We start from the raw sequence: 24,710 nt of genomic DNA, 5'->3' as shown, positions 1-24,710 counted from the left end.
CAGGGTTTTTATTTAAATTCCTCATTTTTTATATATGTTCCTCTTTTCTCTCACTTTGGAAAAAACTCTTAGTTCGCAATGGCACTAATATAATTACTTACTTGCTTTAAATTGTGTGGTCATAATTATATTTCAGCACATATCAGAAACTCGTTCAGTAAGTGAGAAATAAGAGAATGAATAAAAGACTGTCACGTTTGAGAAAAATTTAAGAATTTAGTTCAAAATAACAATTCTATAATACTAGTAACAATATGAATACCAAAACAGTTTTAATATTTCTTTATAGCTTTCTTTTTGTCCTTACCATATGTGTGTGGGGGGAAGGAGAAAATGAGGACAGGGAAACGTCTCCAATAGAAACGTCTCCAATAGAAATCTTAAAGTCACTTGAAATAATCTCTATGCATATGATACCCAACTGCCTTATGACATTTGATTTCCATGCCGGCCATTAATTCAACACTTTTTATAATTATGGATTAAAAGTCCAATATATAAAACAAGGTCCATTCAGAATGGATGAAGAAGATGTGGTATATGTATGCAATGAAATACTATGCACCAATCAAAAGAAATGAAATCTTGCCATTTGTGACGATGTGGATGGAACTAGAGGGTATTGTGCTTAGCGAAATAAGTCAATCAGAGAAAGACAACTATCATATGATCTCCCTGATATGAGGAAGTGGAGATGCAACATGGGACGTTTCAGGGGTAGGAAACGAATAAATGAAACAAGATGGGATTGGGAGGGAGACAAACCGTAAGACACTCTTAATCTCACAAAACAAACTGAGGGTTGCTGTGGGGGAGGAGGGTCGGGAGAGGGTGGTGGGGTTACGGACATTGGGTTACGGACATGCTCTATGGTGAGTGCTGTGAAGTGTGTAAACCTGGCGATTCACAGACGTGTACCCCTGGGGCTAATAATACATTATATGTTTATAAAAAAATTTTTTTAAAAAGGTGCATTCAGAAATCTATTTCCAATTTCTATCTTTCCTTGTCTCCTCTATCCCCTTAAAGTTACTTTTATTAGTTTTTTTTTTTTTAAGATTTTGTTTATTTATTTGACAGACAGAGATCACAAGTAGGCAGAGAGGCAGGCAGAGACAGAGAGAGAAAGCAGCAGGCTCCCCGCTGAGCAGAGAGCCCGATTCTGGGCTCAATCTCAGGACCCTGGGATCATGACCTGAGCCGAAGGCAGAGGCTTTAACCCACTGAGCCACCCAGTTGCCCCACTTTTATTTGTTTTTTTTTTTAAACAAATATATTCATAGTTGTATTTGCAGCCCCCTCCTCAAATATATAGTACCATATTATACATACTCTTCTCTACCTTGCTTTGTTCATTTATCCTGGTGACCATTTCTATCTAAAGCAGTTTAAGACATATTCTTCATTGTGAAGATGTATTTCATCTTCATTTCAACGGTTTATTGAATCTTTCCTACATTTGATGGAATTTTGATCATGTATAGTTTTTTGCTATTACAAGTAGTACTATGATTACTAGCCTTCGTGCAAATATCTTAATTATTTTTCCTACTGAATCTATAAGAGAGATTTCTAAAATTGGGGCTACTAGGTCAGGGATTAAGTGCACACGTACTCTTGGTATACACTGCTAAATTGCCCTCCATTGGACTTGAATATTTACATATTTTTATAGCAGTGTATGCCATCGTAACATTCCATGAGTACTGACTCAAAAACTGTCAAACCAAAAGTTTATTGTGAACATACACAAACACACTAGAAATGGCCATAATGCTGCTTCCATTTTTCATACCACTGCCAAGAGCAACACTTAACCTCTTTATTGAACTCAGGACAGAAACAGCCCGCAATAAAAAATAATTACACTTTAGGATTAATTTTTTGGTCTAGTGGTTAGGTTTTCATAAGACTTAAAAATATCAAATAGTAGCCAATAAGAATTTAGTAAAATGGAACCTCAAGGGCTATTCTCCAAAGGTTCTATGTTGAGATGTTGTTCAGGGGAGCTATTTATATCACCAAATGTCACACCTCAAATTTGTATTCTTTTCTCATCTCAAACTGTGACTGCCTTTAGGATTCTTTCATATTAGGGAGAGGGGTTTGTAATGATAAGATTCTGGCATTATTTTTATTTGTTTGTCAAATTTCTCACTTCTTTGTTTTCAAAATATCTGTCATTTAAACTTCACCCAGAAATCCTAACTAGCTGTAACTGCTGCTAAGATCCATTGCCCACTTCTGGTTTGGTTTTTTTGTTTTGTTTTGTTTTGTTTTTGCGTTGCTTTTTATTTTCTATCATGCTCCCCAGCTCCCAATGTGCAAGACCTAGACTTTCAAATAATAGCATCAGCCAAACTTCATTTTGATCTAGCTGTGAAATGATGAACTGCATACAAGAACTGTCCCTTTCTCAGGGACATTCACTTGTGAATGGGTACTCAGGAACTGCTTCCAATTTATCAGAGAAGGTTTACTTGGTTTATGTTTGTGTGTTGTTGTTTCCAACTATTTCTATAATGAGCACTACATATAAGGTACCATGAAAGTATTACAAACAGAAACAGTCACTGCCCTTAAGGAACTCCTAATCTAGTTGAGATAGGTTATACACATAAAAAGTCAAATTAGCCATAAAAGCCAAATTAATAGTGTTAACTACCAGTGTTATAAGAGCACAAAGAATTCATATACCCTGAACCAATGGAAGAATCCCTACTCACACCAGGCTTTTAACAAAAAGTAGGCTCAAACAAGTTTAGGAGAGAGATGTAAAGGTAGATGGAATAATGTGAGCAAATACATAAATCGGGAAAGGATAATCAGCAATCCATGAGAAGAAAGACTTCACTTATGAAAGAAAAAACTTTTTGTTGTTGTTATTTAAGGCAAACTACATGTTAAGCTTACTTTAAAAGAAGACAGTTTTTTTCTTTATGCCTAATAATTATGCTAAAATTCTTCTATGTCAGATAGGCAAACATAAGATTTCTCAAGTAATAATCTCTATAGGTTATACTATTTACTATTAGCATGATTTGTTTCTGTCATGCGGAAGCATTTAACATTGTATTTACATGTAAAGTTAAAGTGTTTATTCTAAATATCAATTCCTCAAAATATAGAAAAACTAAGTTCCCAAGGAATGTGCATTAAAAAAGAATCTTCATAGTACACTTCCTTAGAACACTAAAATTAATGTTGTAAAACATTATTTAAGCTCTTTTTTAAGGTAAAGAGCAAAAGCAAAGTACTTCTATTTTTTATTTCCTGAAAATACTGAATATTTAGATTTTAACTTATTATTAATGGTAAAATAAACGCATGAATGCATACTATGTGCCAGTCACTATGTTATGTGCTTTACATACATTTGTCACAGAGTTAATAATACAAGATGTAACAGTTTGCTTTTTTTAAAGTTATTCTCTTAATATTTTTATGGGGCTTAGTTCTTACATCTAATGTTTTATGTGCCATTATTTTGCTTTTACTGCAAAAGAAAGATCTGGCTCCCAAAGATAAAGGAGATTTTTGGTAAATGGTGAAGGTAAAGAAATAAATGACCCACTTGGCTAGTGTGTAATTACACTGCCTGAGATTGTAACAATCTATCACATGAAGGAGGATGACACCACACTAAGGGGTGAGTCAAAGGAGATAGCCTTTGACTAACTACGGGACCCCAACGATCGATACTCCACAGATAGTGTGCTCTCAAAAACAATTGAATTCTAAAAAAAGTTTGAAAATAGATTCCCCCTTCCTTCTGATACTGATCAGAGACCTATCTTGACCTTATTCTGGAAGAGCGATACTTTCTTAAAAAGGTATATGAAACACATAAATCCTTTCTATCTCTAGATTGTTCTTTCAAGTGGATATTTAACACATTCCTATTATAATGACAGTCCTACAAGCAAAAATCCTACTGAAATCCTTATTTCTTTATTACACAAACATGCTCTTTCAATTAGCGGTTATCAAGTTACCATAACACTTAAATATTATGATATTTAACTAAGGTAAATAACTTTGGTAAATATCCTAAAGACTGAAAGTGTAAAAAATCTATCAGAAAATTTAAATTTCCAAATGAAATTTGTAGTAGCTACTGAACTTGATATTTAATAGATGTAAAAATCAAGCAGAAAGAAACTTTAAAAACAAAAGGAAAATGTAAATGTAAATCCATATAATATTTCACAAAATGATTTTATAGGACAATCACATTAGAATTATCTTAACACACCATATATTTTCTCACTTAGACTCTCCTTAGACTATCTCAGAATAAATCCTATTACCTTAAGAAGTTATTAAATTCATTAAACTACACCAAATATATGGTACCTCTCTTTCATTTTCAAATTATATCATACAGAATTTCTGCACTTAAAATATCTATAACTTAAAAGGTAAATATCTGGGCACCTGGGTGGCTCAGTGGGTTAGCCTCTGCCTTCAGCTCGGGTCATGATCTCAGGGTCCTGGGATCGAGTCCCGCATCAGGCTCTCTGCTCAGCAGGAAGCCTGCTTCCCTCTCTCTCTCTGCCTGCCTCTCTGCCTACTTGTGATCTCTCTGTGTGTCAAATAAATACATAAAATCATTAAAAAAAAAAAGGCAAATATCTTTGGGGACTTCAAAGTCCCCAAAAGAAAATTAAATGGAAAGTAAAATCTAATCCAAATTCCATTTTTTTCTTTCCACAGCTCACAAGATAGCAAAAATAATGTAATCCATGAGATCATAAACTGTTATAAAGTTAAAGATTATAAAATTAAACTTTCTAAGAATCTTAGACTTCATATTGATACTGTAATATCACTACCACAGAGGAAGACAGAGTGAATACATGAAAGCCTCTATTTGATTCATGCAAAATGCCATTTGGCAGAAATGTAAGTAATGAGAAGGTATTACTACACAAAGTCACAGTAGATCAACTCTATTTTACAGGGTTATAGCAATCTAATCCCACCCAAAGTATAAGCTTGTTAAGATTAAAGAATTACCCTGGGGGCTTTTAAAAAATCCAGAGAAATGGCCAAGCCTCAGAACAATTAAATCTCTGTGAGTGTGATCCACTGCGGATCCACTGTGATCCAGGCAACAGGATTTCTTAAATCTTCCCAAATTCCAATATGTAGACAAGTTAGAGAACCACTGCTATATGGTACAGATCCATCTGCAAGGTGAAAAAGGTCTGAAGAAAGTACACAAAAAGCAGCAATGCATGGTGAGGTAAGGGGAATATTGTTTGATAACAAAGATTATATTGTACTCTAAACCTCTAAATTAGCAATTTAATTAGATAATCAAATTATGTTTAAAATGCAAATATAACTTGAATAGCTAAATTTATTGAAATGCCCATATCTGTACCTTGATATAATTTATCTAACAAAATATAATCTAGCTAATATAAGCCACACTCATAATGGAAACTGTGACTGCCTGGAGGTAAGTGGTCATTTTAGAAAAGGAATCTACGAGGTTGACTTGGAATTTCTAAAGAAAACTTCAAAGGCACTGTGTAAGTATGAAGGGAAAGGAGGCTAGATAAGACCAGGGTACAGTAAGACGGCAAAAGCATGTCAAATTGATGAGACAAGTTATGCCAGAAAGTATCACTTCCATTATTGCCTACAAAAATTTGTTAAGATGGCAAATATGATACAAAAATAAAAGAATTACTTTGAGTATAATTAATTTCATCCCTAAACAGTTTATTTCTTTGTTTCTAGTTCAATTTAGGACAGCTCCTCCTAACACTTTTAAAGTGTACAAAGAAACATCAACACATCCTCTTATCAATGTTGTTTCCTTCATTCACTACCAAATACTGTACATAGTATACGCCAAGTACTGGTCCAGAGATTGAGAATACTAAAATGAATTAATTGTAATTTTCTACTCTCCATGTACTTTTCATGTAGCGGGAAAAATAGAAAATGCATACCAGATTATAAGTGCTGCTGGAGGAGGTCATCAGGGGGATGTGACCACCACATGACTGACAAACTTGACCAAGGCAAGTGGAGGCTTCTTATCCCGTCTCCTGTCCTTGGAATGTGTGTTCTACCCACGTCCTACTCAGGAGATGCTTCAAGGATGCAGCGTTGAGAGAGAAATGTGATTGAGACCATTGGAATGTACACATGACTGAATCCCTTTAATGTCTCTACATAGACTCTGACAGACAGGTACTGAGATCTAATTCATCCACCACCTGCCCAAAATAAGCCTTGTATTAAAGTTTCCTTCCTTCTTAAATATACTTATTAAATCTAGAATGGTCTGCCTCTTTATCCAGTCTCTCCTTTCCCTCTGTATATGGGCATCATTTACACATGTCACCAGGGAACTCCTAAAGTTGCAAACTAACAAGTGTTTTGATACATGCATTTATCAAGTGCTATGATAACACATATGAGCAAGAAAACAATTTACCAGGTAATATCACCAGAGAAAAAGAAGGGACAGAGGCTGATAAGGTACATAGAGGAAGTTACACTTCAAATGGGTTTTCAAAAATAAATAGGAATTCACTAAGCAGGAGGATGGGGAGAACAATGAAGACACTAAGAAGAATATGAATAAAGACGAAGAAAAATGCATCTAGAATGCAAGATGCCTACTATGGCTAAAGACACATGGATGAATGGCAAGGAAGATTTAAAGACTAGCACTAAGGGGCCTTGAATGTCATGTCTTAAGTTTATCAACAGAGAGTGAGTTTAACAAGGGTACTATGGGGGCTTCAATAATGTTGAGAGAGACTGAGGTCAAGGAAACAAATTGGTAGATTACTTGTAGACTTCTGTAACCAGAAGTGTTTCTAGGTTTAATCATAACCTAATTATTATAATGGGCTATAAATAGGGATAGTATAAGCAAGGGAAAGCTATTCTGATCTCAGAATAGACCCTGGATTTTTCTCTTTACAACAAATGTCTAATTATTGTTTGGCATCTTCTCTGAAATGGACTATGGTATGTATGTTTACATTACTTAACACAGCATAGCCAAAAACATAGTAGCCTGTCACTAAGTTCTCACTTGAATGTTTTTCCACGTCAACACTATTACATCACACGCAATCTAGATTTCCTGCTACCAATCTACAGAATTTGCTCTCTCAGAGTACATCTAATCCAAAAGACCCCTCCTTAACACCCATCCCCTCAAGTATTCTATATCATTTCACATGAAAGATAGGAATTAACCCTGCCATTTAAGACTAGAGAAAAACTGAGGTGTAGATTTAAACAAACAAACAAACAAAAAACAAACCTAACTACTAACAACTAAAAGAGCTGATTTTCAAATCCAGAGCTATATGAGGCCAAAAGCCATGACTGTACTTCTATACCAAAATTATTTAATGAGATAGTTTTCTTGTAATCATGAAAAGATTATAACTTTAAGAAGCCTAACAACTTCTGGTACTTTTTCTTTTAAAAATAGTTAAAACAGGGCGCCTGGGTGGCTCCAGTGGGTTAAGTCTCTGCCTTTGGCTCAGGTCATGATCTCAGGGTCATGGGATCAAGTCCCGCATCCAGCTCTCTGCTCGGCAGGGAGCCTGCTTACCCCTCTCCCCCCCTGCCTGCCTCTCTGCCTACTTGTGATCTCTCTCTGTCAAATAAATAAATAAAATCTTAGAAAAAAATAAAAATAATTAAAACATTATATAAGGCTTTTTTTGAGGCACGATGAGTTTTGATAAATAAATGCAATTGTATCAGGATCAGTAAGACTACTTTTAGATTCACTGATTCACTAGGAGAACTCAGAGGATTCAATAGATAATCATCCTCACAGCTACCATTTCTTATTTTTTTTTAAAAAAGAGAAAAGACATGTGATGTGAAGTCTGGAGAGTAAATCAGGCACACATTTCCAAAAGTCCTCTCAGGATGTGTTTAATCCCTCCTGCAATGAATTCAGAGAACATGTGTGAAATGTTTGTCTAGGGAAGCTCATTAGAGAGTTGGTTCCTAAGGCTTTTATTTGGGACTGGTCACTAAGGCATCCTCTACCTACCATGGGCCATAATTCCAGACTCTCTGCAGGAAACGTGATGTTTAGCATAAACTTCATTGTTTCTATATTCTAGGCAAAGTGAGCCACTCTTACATTTGGAGAAAGTTTTATATTTGTATAAAAAACTATATGTCATTCTAGTTCCCATATGCCTTTCAAGGGTCAATCTTATAATCACCTTTCTAAGGATAAGAACCTGTTACATTAATGCATCTACAGAATTGTGTAATCACCAACACAATCAAGAACAGTTTTGTTACACACATAAGCACACACAAAAAATGCTCTTTCCACCTCTAACAGTCAAACTCAACAAATCCCAGGTCTGATTTTTATCTCTACAGTTTGCCTATTCCAAAATTTCATACAAATAAAAACATAAAATACATAGACTTTTGAGTCTAGCTTTTTTCAGTATGATGCCTTTAAGATTTATCCATGTTGTTTAATGTACCAGTAATTTATTCTTTTTTATTGCTGAGCAATAGTCCACTGTATGAACATATCATAGATATCCTTATCTGCTTAAAAAACATTCAGAATAGGGCTTCTTTTTTTTTTCCTGTTAACTACATTTCAATTTTACCTGAGTCAGTATCCAAGAGTAGGGTTCTTGGGTTACATAGCCACTTTATAAGAAGATGACAAATAGTTCTTCAAATTTGCACTCCTACCATCAATGTGTAAAAGAACCATATAATAGTTTGAAATAAAGGTATTCAGTGGTTTCCTCATGACTTCATGCAGACCGTAAAGAAGAAATCTAATTGGTTGGGTGAGCAATCACATAATGAAAAGCATATACCAAAGTACTCCTTTATCCCATGGCAAAATTCACTCATCTTTCAAAATCCAATTTAAATGTAACCATTTATCCCATACAGTTAGACAAATTGATTACTCCTTAGTTTTATCACATCATTTTGAATTTAATTTAAATTTAAACCAGAATTTAAACATTATTTATAATGTTATTATGGTTATTTATACTTATCTATTTTCCTGTTTGTTTCTCAACTCCTTGATAATATTATGGTGTACTCAGCTTTGAATTTCTATCATATCAGTATCAAAGACCTAGCAATCAACAATTTATCCTAAAATAAATAAGGAAAGACCCTCCACTCTGGCCAAGATAGAGTAATGACAATTTATCCTATAAAATAAACAACCAAAGATACCAGATAAACAAAATGATAGTTTTCATGACACTAGACATCAGATAATAAAAGACGGAGATCCCTAAGAGGTAGGAAACAAACAAGGTGAGTCCTATAATTTCCCTGGCTCACAGTCTTGAGAGCTTCTAGCCAAAGCACTGGAGGCGAACCTAAGCAAAGTCCAGTGGATTCCAAGTTCAAGAAACAGAAGAACTAAAAGCTCATAGGACAGAGTACTGAAAAGGAGAGAGCCGCACAGAGAAAGGACACAAGAGATGTAAAGGAGGTTGCCCTCAAGTACTCTGCAGAGATCTAATTATCACAAGCATGTGAAGAAACTACCCAAGGCCAGAGAAAGAACCAAAATGAGAAAAGGTTCAATATCCTTCTCTTAATAATTGATAGGACAAATAGACAGAAAATCAGTAAGATTATATAAGACTTGAACAACACTATCAACCAACTTGACCTAATTGACACTTATAAAATACTACAGCCAATGACATCAGAATATACATCCTTTTCAAGCATACTTGAAATACTCACCAAGACACAATATTCTGGGCCATAAAACAAGTATCAACAAATTAGACAGGATTCACATCATAAAAGTATGTTTTCTGAATGGAGTTAAATCAGAAATCATTAATCAAAAAACAATGGAAATATTCGCAAACTAAGTAATACCCTTCTCAATATCCCTGTATCAAAGAAGAAAATCAAAAGAGAGGTAGAAAACATTTGAACAGAAGAAAACCGAAAATACCACTAATCAAAATGTGTAGAATACTAAAGCTGCACTTCAGTGCCTAAGTGCCTATATTAGAAGAAAAGCCTAAAATTGGTGACCTTAAGAAAAACAAGAGCAGAGGCGCCTGGGTGTCTCAGTCAGTTGAGCATCTGACATCGGATCTCAGCTCAGATCATGATTTCAAGGTTCTGGGATCAAGCCAAGCCTCAGGTTCTGAGCTCAGCAGAGTCTGCTTGAGAGTCTCTCTCTTCCTCTCACTCTGCCCCTCCCTCTTGCACAGGCACATGAGCTCATGCAAATGCCCTCTCTCTCTCTGAAATAAATCTTAAAAAAAAAATTTTAAAGAACAAATTTAACCCAAAGGAGAAGAAAGGAAATAATTAAAAATCACAATGAAAATCAAAGATATAAGACAAAAAATAAAAATCCATCAAGCAAAAAGAGAGAGGAGATATAAATTGCCAGTATTAAGAATGAGAGAGGCAACATTACTACATACCTTGCAAACATATAAAGAATAAGTATTATAAACAACTACATGCCACTAATTTGAATAACTTTCATAAGTGAGAAATTGAATTTGTAGTGTAAAAACAGTAAAATTCTAGGCTGACCTGGCTCTATTGCCAAATACTTTAAAACATTCTAGGAGGAAATATCCATTTTACGTGAATTACTCTGATTTTGATGAGGAAGAAAGACTTCCCACTCATTTTATGAAGCTAGTATCCTGATACAAAACATGACAAAGGCATTCCAAGAAAACTACAGACCTGTATCTTTCATGAACACAGAGCAAAAATTCTAAATGGAGTTACACCAAATCATAATTCAATCATATATAAAAATAATACATCATGACCAAGAGAAGTTTATCCTCGGAATGCAAGATTTAACATCCAAAATAGAACATATTATTTCTTAATAATAAATTAAGAAGCAAATAAAGAAAAATGACACAATTATCTCAATAGACATAGAACAAACATCTGACAATACCTAGCCATGATTCCTCAATCTGATAAAAGGCATCCATGAAAAACCTACAGAAACATTATATTTAATAATAAAGAACTAAATGTCTCCCCTGCCCCTAAAATCAGGATCAAGACATCAATTTATAGATGTCATCATTTCTATGCGACATTATGCTAGATAATTAGGCAACAGAACAAAAAACCAAAAACCTCAAAAAATTTAGATTAGAAAAAAATTAAACTGTCTTTTTTGCAGACAGAAGAATTGTCTATATAAAATCAGATAGAAGGTACAAAAAGATCTACCAGAATAACTGAGTTGAGCAAAATTGTGGGATACAAAATCAACATACAAAAAGAAACTATATTTCCATACACTAGTAACAATCAGAAATTAAATAAAAAATAACATTTGATTTCAATAGGATCAAGAAAATATGAAACCCAAATAAATAAATCCAAAATGGTGTGTAAAATGTATGCACTGATAGCTACAAAAGATAGCTGAGAGAAATTAAAGAAGACCTAAATAAATACAGAGATATTTCTCTTTCATGGGTTGGTAGACTCAATATAATTATGATGTCAATCTCCCCAAATTTATCAATAAAATCAAATCAAAATCCCAGATGGCTTCTGTATAGAAAGTGACAAGTTAATTCTAAAATACATTTGTAAATTCCAAAGACCTAGACTATCCAAAACAACTCTGAAAAAGGAATAAAGTTGGAAGTCTAATAAAACCTGACCTCAAAACTTATTTCAAAGCTACAGTAATCAAGACCATGCAATCCTCACAGGAAGATAGCTGGAGATCAAAAAGACAAAAGAAAAAGTCCAGAAATAAACCCATGTATATAATGGATAACAGAATTTAGATATAGGTGCAAAAGGTTACTCAGTGGATAAAAGATTATCTTTTTAATAAGTGGTGCTAGAACTATTGGATATTCGTATGAAAAATATGACCTTCAATCCATGCCTTCTATCACATACAAAAATTAGTTCTAAATTATTCTTGGATGTAAAGGTAATATGCAAAGCTATAGAATTTCTAGGAGAAAAATTTTAAAAAATCTTTGTGAGCCTAGGTTAGGCAAAGATTTTTAAAATATGATACCAAAAGCATGAGCCACACATAAAAACATAATTTAAAAAGTCATAACTTCACTAAAGTTAAAAACTCCTTCCAAAAGATGCTTGCATGAAAATGAAAAGGCAAGCCACAGACTGGAAGAAAACATGTGCAAAGCAGATACTTATATATTTATATCCCTAATATATAAAGAACACTTATAATTTAATAATAAAAGATAACCTACTTTTTAAATGGGCAATAGATATGAACATTTCACCAAAGAAGATATATAACTATACAAAATACTAATTAGCAGATGAAAATACACTCAATATTATTAGCTATTAGGGAAATGCAAATTAAAATCACAAAGAAACACCCGTACACTTTCAACAGAATGCCTAAAATTAAAAACAGATTACCAGTGTTGGTCTGAGAATGTAAAGGTACTGGAACTCTAATACACTGCTGGTGGCAATGTAAAATGGCATAACCACCTTGGAAAACAATTTAGCAGTTTCTTTAAAAAATACACTGAAATAAACCTACGGTATGATAACAGTTATTCCACTGGTGGGTATTCACTCAAGAGAAAAGACAGCACATACCCACACAAAGACTTCAACATGAATGTTCATAACAGCTTTATTTGTAAGACCCAAAAACTGGAGACAACCAAATGTGCAACAAGTCAAACAGGTAAAACAAATTGTGATATATCCATATAACGGAATACTACTCAGGAATAAAAAGGAATGAGCGACTGAAATAAATAACCACAATGAATGAATATCAACATAATCACGTTGAGTAAAAGAAGCTAGACAAAGAAAGGAATATAAACGAGATAGGGTCATTTATATGCAGTTCTAGAAAATACAGCACAATCTAAAGTGAGAGCAGATCAGTGGTTGGCTGGAGGCAGGGAGAGGGAAAAAAGGATCACAAAGGGCAGGAGGAAATCTATTGATTGTGGTGTCAGTTTCAAGGATATAATTATGTCCACATATAAAACTGTACACTTTGGGCACCTGGGTGGCTCAGTGGGTTAAAGCCTTTGCCTGGGGCTCAGGTCATGATCCCAGGGTCCTGGGATCAAGGCCCGCATTGGGCTTTCTGCTCAGCAGGGAGCCTGCTTCCCCCTCTCTCTCTGCCTGCCTCTCTGCCTACTTGTGATCTCTATCAAATAAATAAATAAAATCTTTTCTTAAAAAAACTGTATACTTTTGGGGCGCCTGGGTGGCTCAGTGGGTTAAGCCTCTGCCTTCGGCTCAGGTCATGATCCCAGGTTCCTGGGATCACGCCCCGCCTCGGGCTCTCTGCTCAGCAGGGAGCCTGCTTCCCTCTCTCTCTGCCTGCCTCTCTGCCTACTTGTGATCTCTGTCTGTCAAATAAATAAATAAAATCTTAAAAAAAAAAAAACACTGTATACTTTAAGATATGTATAATTTATTGTACATCAATCACACTTCCATAAAAGTAAACAAGGGTTGGGCGCCTGAGTGGCTCAGTGGGTTAAAGCCTTTGTCTTCAGTTCAGGTCATGATCTCAGGGTCCTGGGATTGAGCCCTGCATCGGGCTATCTGCTCAGCTCCTGCTTCCTCTTCTCTCTCTCTTTCTGCCTGCCTCTCTGCCTACCTGTGATCTCTGTCAAATAAATAAATAAAATCTTTAAAAACAAAAAAAGTAAACAAGGCCTTATTCTTTTATATTCTATTTTTTACGTTTATAATTATCATTATTTTTCTGTGTGCAAGACCAGGCAAAGCGGCTCATATTTAACATTTTATATTTATTTTTTATTAATTTTTCTAAAAGATTTTATTTATTTAAGAGAGAGAGAGCAGCAAATAGGGGAGCAGTCAAGGGAGAAGGAGCAGCAGGCTCTGAGCCTGATGTGGGACTCAATCCCACAACCTTGGGATCATGACCTGACCCAAAACCAGAGGTTTAACCCACTGAACCACCCAGGCACCCCAACATCTGATATTTAATCCTATGAAATATCATCCCTATTTTGCTCATTAAAGGAAAATATAAGGAAAATGGAGGTCTGGAAGGCTAACTAGTACTGAAACATAACTACAAACCAAGTGCTCCGCCAATATTACATACCTAGTAAGTAAAGAGATCCAAACTCATGTCTCCCTTAACTAATCACTAGCTTTTATTAATGTATCATCTCAGAGAAAGGATTAAGAGGATGGGCACTATGATACTAAGTTGAATAAGCCCCTCTCCACAAAGATGTCCACATATACCACTGAACTGTGACTATATCACCTTACATGGTAAAAGGGACTTTGTAGATGTGATTAAAGATCTAGAGATAGAGAGATTATCCTGGATTATCCCTGTGGGCTACTGTAATCACAAAGTCCTTACAAGAGGGAAGCAGGAGGGTTAGAGTGAGAGAAGGCAATGTGATGACAGGAGCAGAGGGAAGAAGACTGATAACAGAAGCAGAGTCAAAAAGAAATTCTAAGGGGCGCCTGGGTGGCTCAGTGGGTTAAGCCGCTGCCTTCGGCTCAGGTCATGATCTCAGGGTCCTGGGATCGAGTCCCGCATGGGGCTCTCTGCTCAGCAGGGAGCCTGCTTCCTCCTCTCTCTCTGCCTGCCTCTCTGCCTACTTGTGATCTCTCTCTGTCAAATGAATAAATAAAATCTTTAAAAAAAAAAAAAAAGAAATTCTAAGATGTGCTACTGGTTTTGAAGATAGAGGAAAGGGCCATGAACCAAGGAATGCAGGTATTCTCTAGAAACTATTAAAAAAATGAAAATTAAAAAAAGTATTCTCCAGAGTCTCCAGAAGGAACATAGCCCCTCCTGACTTCAGAATTTCCAAAACAACAGTTATTCAAGCCACTACATTTGTGGTAACTTACTACATCAGCAATGAGAAAATAATACAGGCTCTACAATCAATGCAGTCCTTTGTTCCCAACAATACGGCTATACATAATTATGCTTATAGTAAAACTTCCTGATAATGATGAAAACGATGAACTCTTCAGATGTGGGAGAACATAAGAAAGGCAGCTCACTGATATCTAAGAGTCTTAGTAAAGTCCAAACTAAAGGATATGCCAATAGCTTTAGGGGTTCCTTGGTGAACTTCAAAAGAAAACTCACATGTTCCCAAAATAAAGTACTCCCTAGGTTAAGTAGTCCCAGCAAATTCTTTGCTGGGACTAGACAAAGAGAGTGGTATTAAGAGACCTCAAGTAGATCTTGGGTCATACCAAACACAAGCTGGGGCCACACAAGTTATACGTCATGGATAACGCAATTCACTGTTTCTTTTGTTTTGTTTTTAATTATGCTTGTGCCCTAGGTCCCACAAAAAAGAGACAATATTACAAAAAATAAATTTCAAATCTCAGTCTTAATTTTCTAGTTCCTTTCTATTTTTATCTCATGTTTAAACTTTGAAATCTATACTTACTCTTCCATTCATTTATCTCATTCTTTCAACAGATATTAAGCAAGTAAAATATTTTGGGCAATATTCTCAGCAAATCTTAATAAACAAAAATGCATATACTACTTTTCCTTCTGACACTTACAGATTAGGAATAAGGGATGATTTGTCAAGTGATTACTATATGTCACAAGTATTATAAAGTGGAAAACAGAAACTATTATAGGAGATGTGGCAGGACAGCTAAACTAGGGAGGGAAAAAGAATATGCAATGGATTGGAGATGAGATACACTCATTCTTTCTTTTTGTCTCTACGCCATGAGACCACTGAAAGAGTACGAAGCAAAAGTGAGAGTTTATAAGTGGGTATATACTGGCAGGAAAGTATCAAAGGGAGGAATGGGGAGAGATATGGCTGGATGGGTGAGTAAAAAAACTAATTAAGAGATTTTAAGCCAGGTTCATATTCCAATGTTATGTACTAAGAAAAGAGTCATCACAGTGATTCTCAACTCTGAATGCACAGCCCACAGTTTTAGAGTACTTCTATTATACTGTAATCTGGCAAAATAGTTTTTAAGAACTATTTAAGGTGGAGGGAAGTGGGGTCTCTGAGTTCTAAGACTAAAAGTCTTAAGCATTAACAATTTGATTTTTATTTAAAAATTTTAGATTTAAAATAAATTTTATAAAAATATTAGAGTTCCTTTAAACACTCAGCTTCTCTTACTGTTATCTTATATAACCACATTATAATTATCTAAATTTAATAATTAATAGTGATATAATCCTATTAACTACAGACTTCATTTGAATTGTATTTGAATTTTCTCAAATGTCCCAACAAATTGCCCTTTATTTGGCCCATGATCTAGTCCAGAATCCCAAAGTGCATTTAGTAGTTGTATCTCTTTAGATTCCTCAAATCTAGAAAAATTTCTTAGTCTTTCCTTGTGTTTCATGACCTTTATACTTTGGATGATTACTGGTTATTTATTTTGTGCACTATTCCCTCAAATTGTCTGAGATTTTCTCTTGATTAGATGGAGGTTTTGCATTTTTGTCAAGAAGACTATGGAAGTGCTATTGTGTTCTCAGTGCACCATATTAAGTGGTATATGATGTCAATAAGTCTTATCACTGGTGATGACTTTGATCATTTGGTTAATAAGGTGTATGTCAGGCTTCTCCACAATAAAGTTAATCGATTTCTTCCTTGTAATTAATAAGTATCTTGTGAAGATACTTTTGAGACTATTATCCTATTTCATTATTCCTTCATCTAAATTTTAGTATCTATTTTTAATTCTTGCCTATAACAATATTACTATGGTGCTTACAAAAAGGTCATTTGTCTACATTAATTTTTTATATTTAATAATTAGAATTCTACTTTAAGGAAGAGTTGTCACTTATTTGAAAAATTTATTTAATTACTTGACTATATACTCACAAGTAATTTCATTCTATGGATTTTAATCTATTCCTATCAACAGTATTGCTCAAATTGTCAAATTTAGCTATCTGAAGTTTCAAACTGGGCCTCTTCAACATGCTTCTATCCATTTTTGATGATGTTTTTACCTCCTTACCTTCTAGCACAATAATAATATTCCAATAATATTCCAAGATCTTCTAAGTTCCCTTTCTCAGCTCTGAAATCAACCATTTCTCTAAGACCTTGTTTCTTTTATTAGTGAGTGGCATATTTGCTAGTATGTATGCTAACTTGGACATACCCACACATGTATTTCTTTTTTTTTTCCAATTTATTTATTTTCAGAAAAACAGTATTCATTATTTTTTCACCACACCCAGTGCTCCATGCAAGCTGTGCCTTCTATAATACCACCACCTGGTACCCCAACCTCCCACACACACATGTATTTCTGTTTCTGTTCATCTTTGTGTATATATGTAACAAATTCATATTGATACCTTTGATTCAATTCATCATCACAGGATACATTCTAGACTTTCCTCTTTCTAACTTTGTAACTCCTTTCTCTAACAGAAAGAGATTTCTCTCATCATCCAAACTATATTTACCTATTTGATGAATCCTACCATACATACAAGGAGCTTCAATATTGCTAAAACAAATTTCTTTTTTTTTTTTTAAGATTTTATTCATTCACTTGATAGACAGAGATCACAAGTAGGCAGAGAGGCAGGCAAAAAGAGAGGGGGGGAAGCAATCTCCCCTCTGAGCAGAGAGCCCAATGTGGGGCTTGATCCCAGGACCCTGAGACCATGACCTGAGCCAAAGGCAGAGGCTTAATCCACTGTGCCACCCAGGCGCCCCTAAAACAAACAAATTTCTTTTTTTTTTTTTTAAAGATTTTTTATTTATTTATTTGAGAGAGAGAGACAGTGAGAGAGAGCATGAGCGAGGAGAAGGTCAGAGAGCGAAGCAGACTTCCCATGGAGCTGGGAGCCCGATGTGGGACTCGATCCCGGGACTCCAGGATCACGCCCTGAGCCGAAGGCAGTCGTCCAACCAACTGAGCCACCCAGGCGTCCCAAAACAAACAAATTTCTTAACTAGAGTAAAATATTTGTGTACAATTCCTTTTGTCTTTAGTGTTACTGGATATAGTCACATTACCATTTCCCAAAATTACTTAGCTTCATTCTTTTACATTCCTCCACACTCATTAGTGTGGTTATGTTATTCATTTGCAGTACAGTTAAATTTTGGATTCCTCCCACATGATATGTTTTTGATACATGGAAAACTAGTAGTATTTTAAGAGCCAAAAAAGAATGAAAAGGTATAGTCAGAGAAACATCAGTCCCTCTTCATCCCTCCTAATTATGTTCCTATTCCCTTACTTTCTTCTAACCCATTTCTTATTAACCTGCTGCAGGTAATCAATCCGATTAAGTCCCTGGTTTACCCTTTCTGTATTTCTTTTAGTAAAAATAAATGCCTAATAATTACTCAGCACTTAGTCTGTGCCACTGTTGTGTCTTTCCACATATTAATGCCTTTAAATTTTCAAAAGTACCTAAGATTTAAGAGTGTATATACTCTGGAACATCTTCATTCAGAAATCTTTTCTTTTTACTAGATATTCTTCAAAATAGCCTGAAAAGACATATAAGACCAGTACTATCCTTACTTTGCATGAGAAAATCAAAGAAATCATTTAAAAAATATAGAAAGGAGCTCTATTCTTTTTTTTTTCCAATTTATTTATTTTCAGAAAAACAGTATTCATTATTTTTTCACCACACCCAGTGCTCTATTCTAATAGCTGATCATGAAGACTTAAGTCTTCAAGAAAAAGGAGAGAGAGAGAGAGAGAGACAAAAACAGAGAGGGACAGATAGCAAGCAAGAAAAGCTAGGTTTGAGTCTTCATGTTGGAGAGGAGGTAAATAAACATGGGTAAGGTAGGGTCCCAAATGAATGCCTGAGCACAGCCAACTGCCAACAAAGAATCACTATAAATTGCTGATTAGCAAAGATATCTGGAAAAAGTATACAGGAAAATTAGTAATATATATAATGTCCTAGATAGTGAAAAAGTTGAAGATATGAACAAAGTATAACATTTCTGTGAAATCTGAAAAATATAAAGGCATTATAATGCCTTTCCAACATCAAGTTCTAGGAATGCTCACTGCATTTGGAGAAAAACAACTGGAGAAAAATCCCCCCTTTGACTATTTAAAAAAATGATTTTTACAATTAGCAACATTAGAAATGTGGAAAGCTACTTTAAAATACCAATGCCCAAGCCCTACTTCAGACCAATTAAATCAGAGCCTCTGCAAGAGAAAACTAGACATCAGTATTTTTAAAAATGCTCCATGGTGATTTTTATTGGCAGAACTGAAAACCACTGGACTAGAGGATCCAATTTGTGGCAAACATCAACAAGGGGATGCCCACAGGCAATGAAGTTTCTAACTCTTTTTCAACGGATATATTTTCTGCTAAGATGCATTCTACTTTTGCAGAAATACATACTTACTTATATACTATAAATGTTAATAAAGTAATGTAAAACTAAGAAAATGTACATTTTGTCATTTCTTCATAATGTTAGATATAATGTTCATAATGTTTTTATAATGTTAAAAGTTACTTTTTAAAATTTCATCTCTACTGAGCCATAACTGAAAAATAAAATTGTAAGATATTTAAAATATACACCGTGGTGATTTCATAATACATATACTTTGTCTCTCCCCCAATCCAGTTAGTTGACACATCCATGACCCCACTTGTGTGTGTGTGTGCATGCGCATGCATTTAAGGCCTACCGTCTTAGTATATTTCAATTATATAATGCAGTGGTATCAACTATAGCCACCATGTTCTACATTAGGCCCTCAGACCTTATTTAGACCCTCAGACCTGAAAGTTTGCACCCTTTTACCCACCTCTCACTATTTCTGCCCACAGTCCTTTTAAAATTTTAATTGAAAGCAATTTTAAGTATATCATAAGTTTATTATTCTAAAGATATAATTTATTCTTTTTAATTTGGGGGAGTAATAAATACTCCATATTAAAAAAAAAAACCTCTGAAATTTTCCAAATTATCTTTGTAACTAGATTTAGAGATAAGTAACAACATTCTAAATATAAGATACTACAGGATTTCTTTGGCATGATACCAGGAAATAAGAACCAGGAAATAAAAGGAAGATCCCAGGCCATACTCATAGTGAAGCAACAATCTGTTGAATTCTAAGCTCTATGAGGATGGTATCCACATCTCTTTTTTCATTGATTTATCCTCATCAATTGGCATAATGCCTGGCACAAAACAGGCTTAATAAATATCCATTCCATAATTAATCTATTTTGAAGACGTAATTAGAAACACATCAATAAAGGGAAGAAAAGAAGAAAGTAAGGATAAAAGAAAGAAAAGACACTTGGATTACTGACAATGAATTAACTGAATGATTTCCTTAAAGTAATACAGTCAATCATACTCCAAATGAAGTGGAAGCCAGGAGAAGAGGATTTTGAGTCTTGGCTTTGTCAGAGATCAGTTATACAATCTTCAACAAATTATTTGACCTGTCACAACTGTTTCCTCATTCATAAATGAGGAAAGGCACAGATCAAATATATTCTACCATACCTTACAGTGGTAAACACCTGTGTATAAGACTATACCATGTATTTTCAAGAAAAATACGTAACACATCAACCTAAGTATTGTTTTTTAAGACACAGGAAGCATGTGGTAAGAATTTACTAAACTTTCAAGTAAAGGAATTTCTACTTCTAAATATACAACCAAAATGTTTAATTTGGAGTAAAATTAAATTATAGTTTATTCAGGAATTTTAACAACAAGCTTTAATTCTCAATGGTCTTCAGCTAGAGAGAAACAACATAAGAAACAAAAAACAAGAGGAAATCTTTCAGTATTTTCTCAGTATTTCTCTCAGTATTTTCCCCAGCAGAAGTCATAAACTTAAGAAAAAGTCGCCAAAAACACAATAAAAAACTTAAAAAGGCCTTTAAACTTCCCACCTTGTTTATAGTTTCCTACATTTGCCTTATCATGCTTCTTTTCTCAATCTCTCTCCCCCACCATATCTAGTTTTGCTGAGCCATTTGAGAGTTACAGAGAGATAACATGACACTTTCACTGTTAACTACAGCATCTCTTAAAAACAAAGATATTTTCTTATATAACATTACTCAGAAACATTATTTAAGTATTAATGCAATATTATATGTAATATAGAATCTGTTCTTAAATTATTCTAATAAAGAAGCACCTATCTGGGTGGCTCAGTCAGTTAAGCATCTGACTCTTAATTTCTGTTCAGGTCATGATCTCAGGGTTATGAGATCCAGCCCAGGGTTCAGTGCAGAGTCTGCTTGGGATTCCCCCCCCTTCTCCTTGTGCTCCTCCCCTAAGTCGCACTTACTCTCTCTCTCCAATAAATAAATAAAATCTCCAGATTATTTTAATAATATTTATAGCTGTTTATGTTGGGAAGTTTTGTTTTTTTGTTTAAGAATTTATTTATTTATTTGAGAGAGAAAGCATGCACACAAGTGGAGGGTAGGGGCAGAGGGAGAAGCAGATTTCCCACTCAGCAGGGAGCCCAACGTGGGTCTCAATCCCGGGACCGTAGGGTTATGACCTGAGCTGAAGGCAGAGGTTTAACTGACTGAGACACCCAGATGCCCCATGCTGCAAGGTTTTGACCCAGGTCCAATCATCACCTTCACCTGTAAGTAACATTTGAATATTGGTGTGTATTATTTACCAAAAATTCATTATACTTTTAAGCAAACTAATCCAATATCAGATGGTCAGAATTATAGAGAATGAGATAAAATACTAGAAAGAGTCCCAGATTATGGTTTAGGAGGTTTGGTCCCACTTTGATTTTATTCTAACAAGCTGCCATTTGAGATCATTTCTGTAAGTAGGTTGAATGATTTTCACATCATGAGGCCTTGAAACCCATGAGCTCTTGACATCAACTAACATGGTACCCTTTTTACATATTTTATACACTGGGGTTCCGATTAAGAACAGTATTTGTAAAAAATGATACTGTGTGGTGGTTTGTTTTTGTATAAAAGTAAGTTTAGATACAAACAAGACAAGTAAAACTTTAAAAGGTAAGTAGAACAGGAAAAGAAAAAAGTTTCAAAAGAATAAGACTGATACCTTATGTTTCTGGAAACAAAAAGTCAACCACAGATACAACCTTTCACTGCTGACCACAGCTGAAGTAGCAAATTATAAAGTATAAAAAAACAGGCTTTATTACTTGAAAAACCATGAGCATCTCTAAGCCTTCATTTATTCCAAGGTAAACCAGAAGTTAATAGCAGTTACCTCACAGGGTTGTAGTGAGGATCCAGTGAAATGTATATAAAGGATTCAGCCCATGTGTGACAGATAGTAAGTATTCAAAAAAGTAATAGTAATTACTAACATTAAGAAGTTGCATAAGTGGTTATAATAGGAGCTCTGAGTAAAACTGAGTTCAAATATAACCCCTCCATATACTGGCCCTTGGATTTTGTTCCCATGACAATTAAAAAAAATTATTTTATATTTATTTATACTTAATATATTTAATAATATATATATTTTTTATATTTATATGAGATTGAACACGTGAGAGAAAGAATCTCAAGCTGACTCCTCCCATAGGGCTAGATCTCAAGACCCTGAGATCCTGACTTGAACCAAAACCAAGAGTCAGGTGCTCAACTGACTGAGCCACCGAGGTACCCCTCACATGACAAAACTTTTAACTCTAGTTTCTTCATTTGTAAAATGGGGTCAATTAATACTATTTATCTCATTTGTCTATTTTTAAGATAAGATGAAATAATCCTTATAAAACACTTAGCACAATAATTGGCTCAGTTAATTGCTCAATAAGTATTAGCTATTATTCCTTTTATCATAATAGTCACATAAATACTAAATATTAAACTTAATAAATGAAATATAAAGTTATAAATGCAGCATATGTGGGGCACCTAGCTGACTCAGTTGTTACATACAACTCTTGTTCTTGGGGTTTTGCGTTCAAAAAATAAAAAAAGGAAAATCAGTGGCACCTGGATGGCTCAGTAGGTTAAAGCCTCTGCCTTCGGCTCAGGTCATGATCCCAGGGTCCTGGGATGGAGCCCTGCATCGGGCTCTCTGCTCAGCGGAGAGCCTGCTTTCCCCTCTCTCTCTGACTGCCTCTCTGACTACTTGTGCTCTCTGTCTGTCAAATAAATAAATAAAATCATTTTAAAAAAGTAGGAAAATCAATATAGCATATGTGGATACAGATATCAACATATGAAGATCCAGGTAATTCTTTTCTGATTCTTGAATAAACTTTTAGAAAACAAAATCTCAGAACTAAAAAGGATCTTAACATCCAATGAACTTAGTTTTATAGTAATATTCCCCATATTTGCAATAATTCGTGTTAGTATCTCCATTCTTTAAACCTCAGGCTCTATGCAAAAACAGACTTCCTTGCCTTCATCCCACAGATAATCAGCCTGGAATAAATGATTAAGTATGAAATTAAGATTTTGTTAGTTTAACTTGTTCATTGTCACATGACCAGTTAGTGACAGAGTCAAGAACAGAAATACAGGTATCACACTGGGTAGTACTCTTGCCATGACACCATACTGACCTTTTACTAAAAAAAGACTAAAGATATTAAAAAAAAAAAAAAAGCTTTTTTTTAACCTCCCAAAACACTGCTTTTCAAGCTATTTATCTTTAATTATCTGTTCACTTATCTCTTTCCCCTATTCAACTGAAAGTTCTATGAAGAGAATAGACACTCTATTTTATTCTTATTGATTTTTCAAGTGCTTGATAGTGCATGTTAAGTGGTATGCACCGGGTATTAAATAAATAGGAAATGAAGAACTGCTCCAATAGGTAGAAGAAACAACCAAGTATCAGACATCATAATTGCTTACAGTGGTCCTAAAATGGAAGGCAGCCCTGCCAATAAACTGCAAGGTTGGCTACACTATTTGTGGTTCTCAAGTGATTCTTATACTGGGGTACTTATTAAAAACACATATTATATAGGGGCACCCGGGTGGCTCAATCCTTTAAGTCTCCAACTCTTGGTTTCAGCTCACATCAAGATCTCAGGGCTGTGGGACTGAGTCCTCCATGGGGCTCCCTATGGGGTACTGGAGACTGCTCAACATTCTCTCTCTGTCCCTCTCTGCCCCTTCACCTCACACTTTCTCTGTCTCAACAACAAAGACTGTATAATTCCACTCCAGACCTATATACAACCAATAGATGTTCTCAGATTCCTTAAGTAATTTCATCTGATTCCAATTCTCTGGAATACTTCTGAATATCTTTGATCATAACACAAATTACTACAGGGTCAAGGACCCTCAAGCTACAATTTAACATTACCTACTGAGTTCCAAAATTTCTGATGTAAATATTCACAAGTAAATTGTTACAGAAAACTACTCTTTACAAATAGAAACCAAAGTTTCCAAGTGTGTAAATATTATCTATAGCATATCTCTTTGAAGACATACCCTATTTCTATTACTTTCTTCTTAATTTCTGAATCAATCCATCTTTCACAAAATAGTTTACCACCACTTATGATAAAAAGAGTTTTGAAATTTATTGCTCAAATTTACTGCTGCTTTGGTTGGAACAAATTTATTTCAGTTTATATCTACCATAATGAAAGTTGTAAGACAAGTTATGAAGACCAGTAGTTTGCCTAATTAAAAAAAGTAAGAATTTATTTAGGATACACTACAG

At 34.7% G+C, this 24,710-nt stretch overlaps 1 protein-coding gene across 4 annotated transcripts in view; it reads right to left on the bottom strand.

Moving 5' to 3' along the window:
• Window positions 1-24,710, bottom strand: part of LRBA (LPS responsive beige-like anchor protein) — a 731,946-nt gene that overhangs the window by 339,450 nt on the left and 367,786 nt on the right. The window lies entirely within an intron of this gene.

Source organism: Neovison vison, chromosome 11 (genome assembly GCF_020171115.1).
Source record: "Neovison vison isolate M4711 chromosome 11, ASM_NN_V1, whole genome shotgun sequence".
NCBI classification, from domain to species: Eukaryota; Metazoa; Chordata; class Mammalia; order Carnivora; family Mustelidae; genus Neogale; species Neogale vison.
The sequence above is the reverse complement of the archived record's forward strand: the minus strand, read 5'-3'. Positions and strand labels throughout refer to the sequence as shown.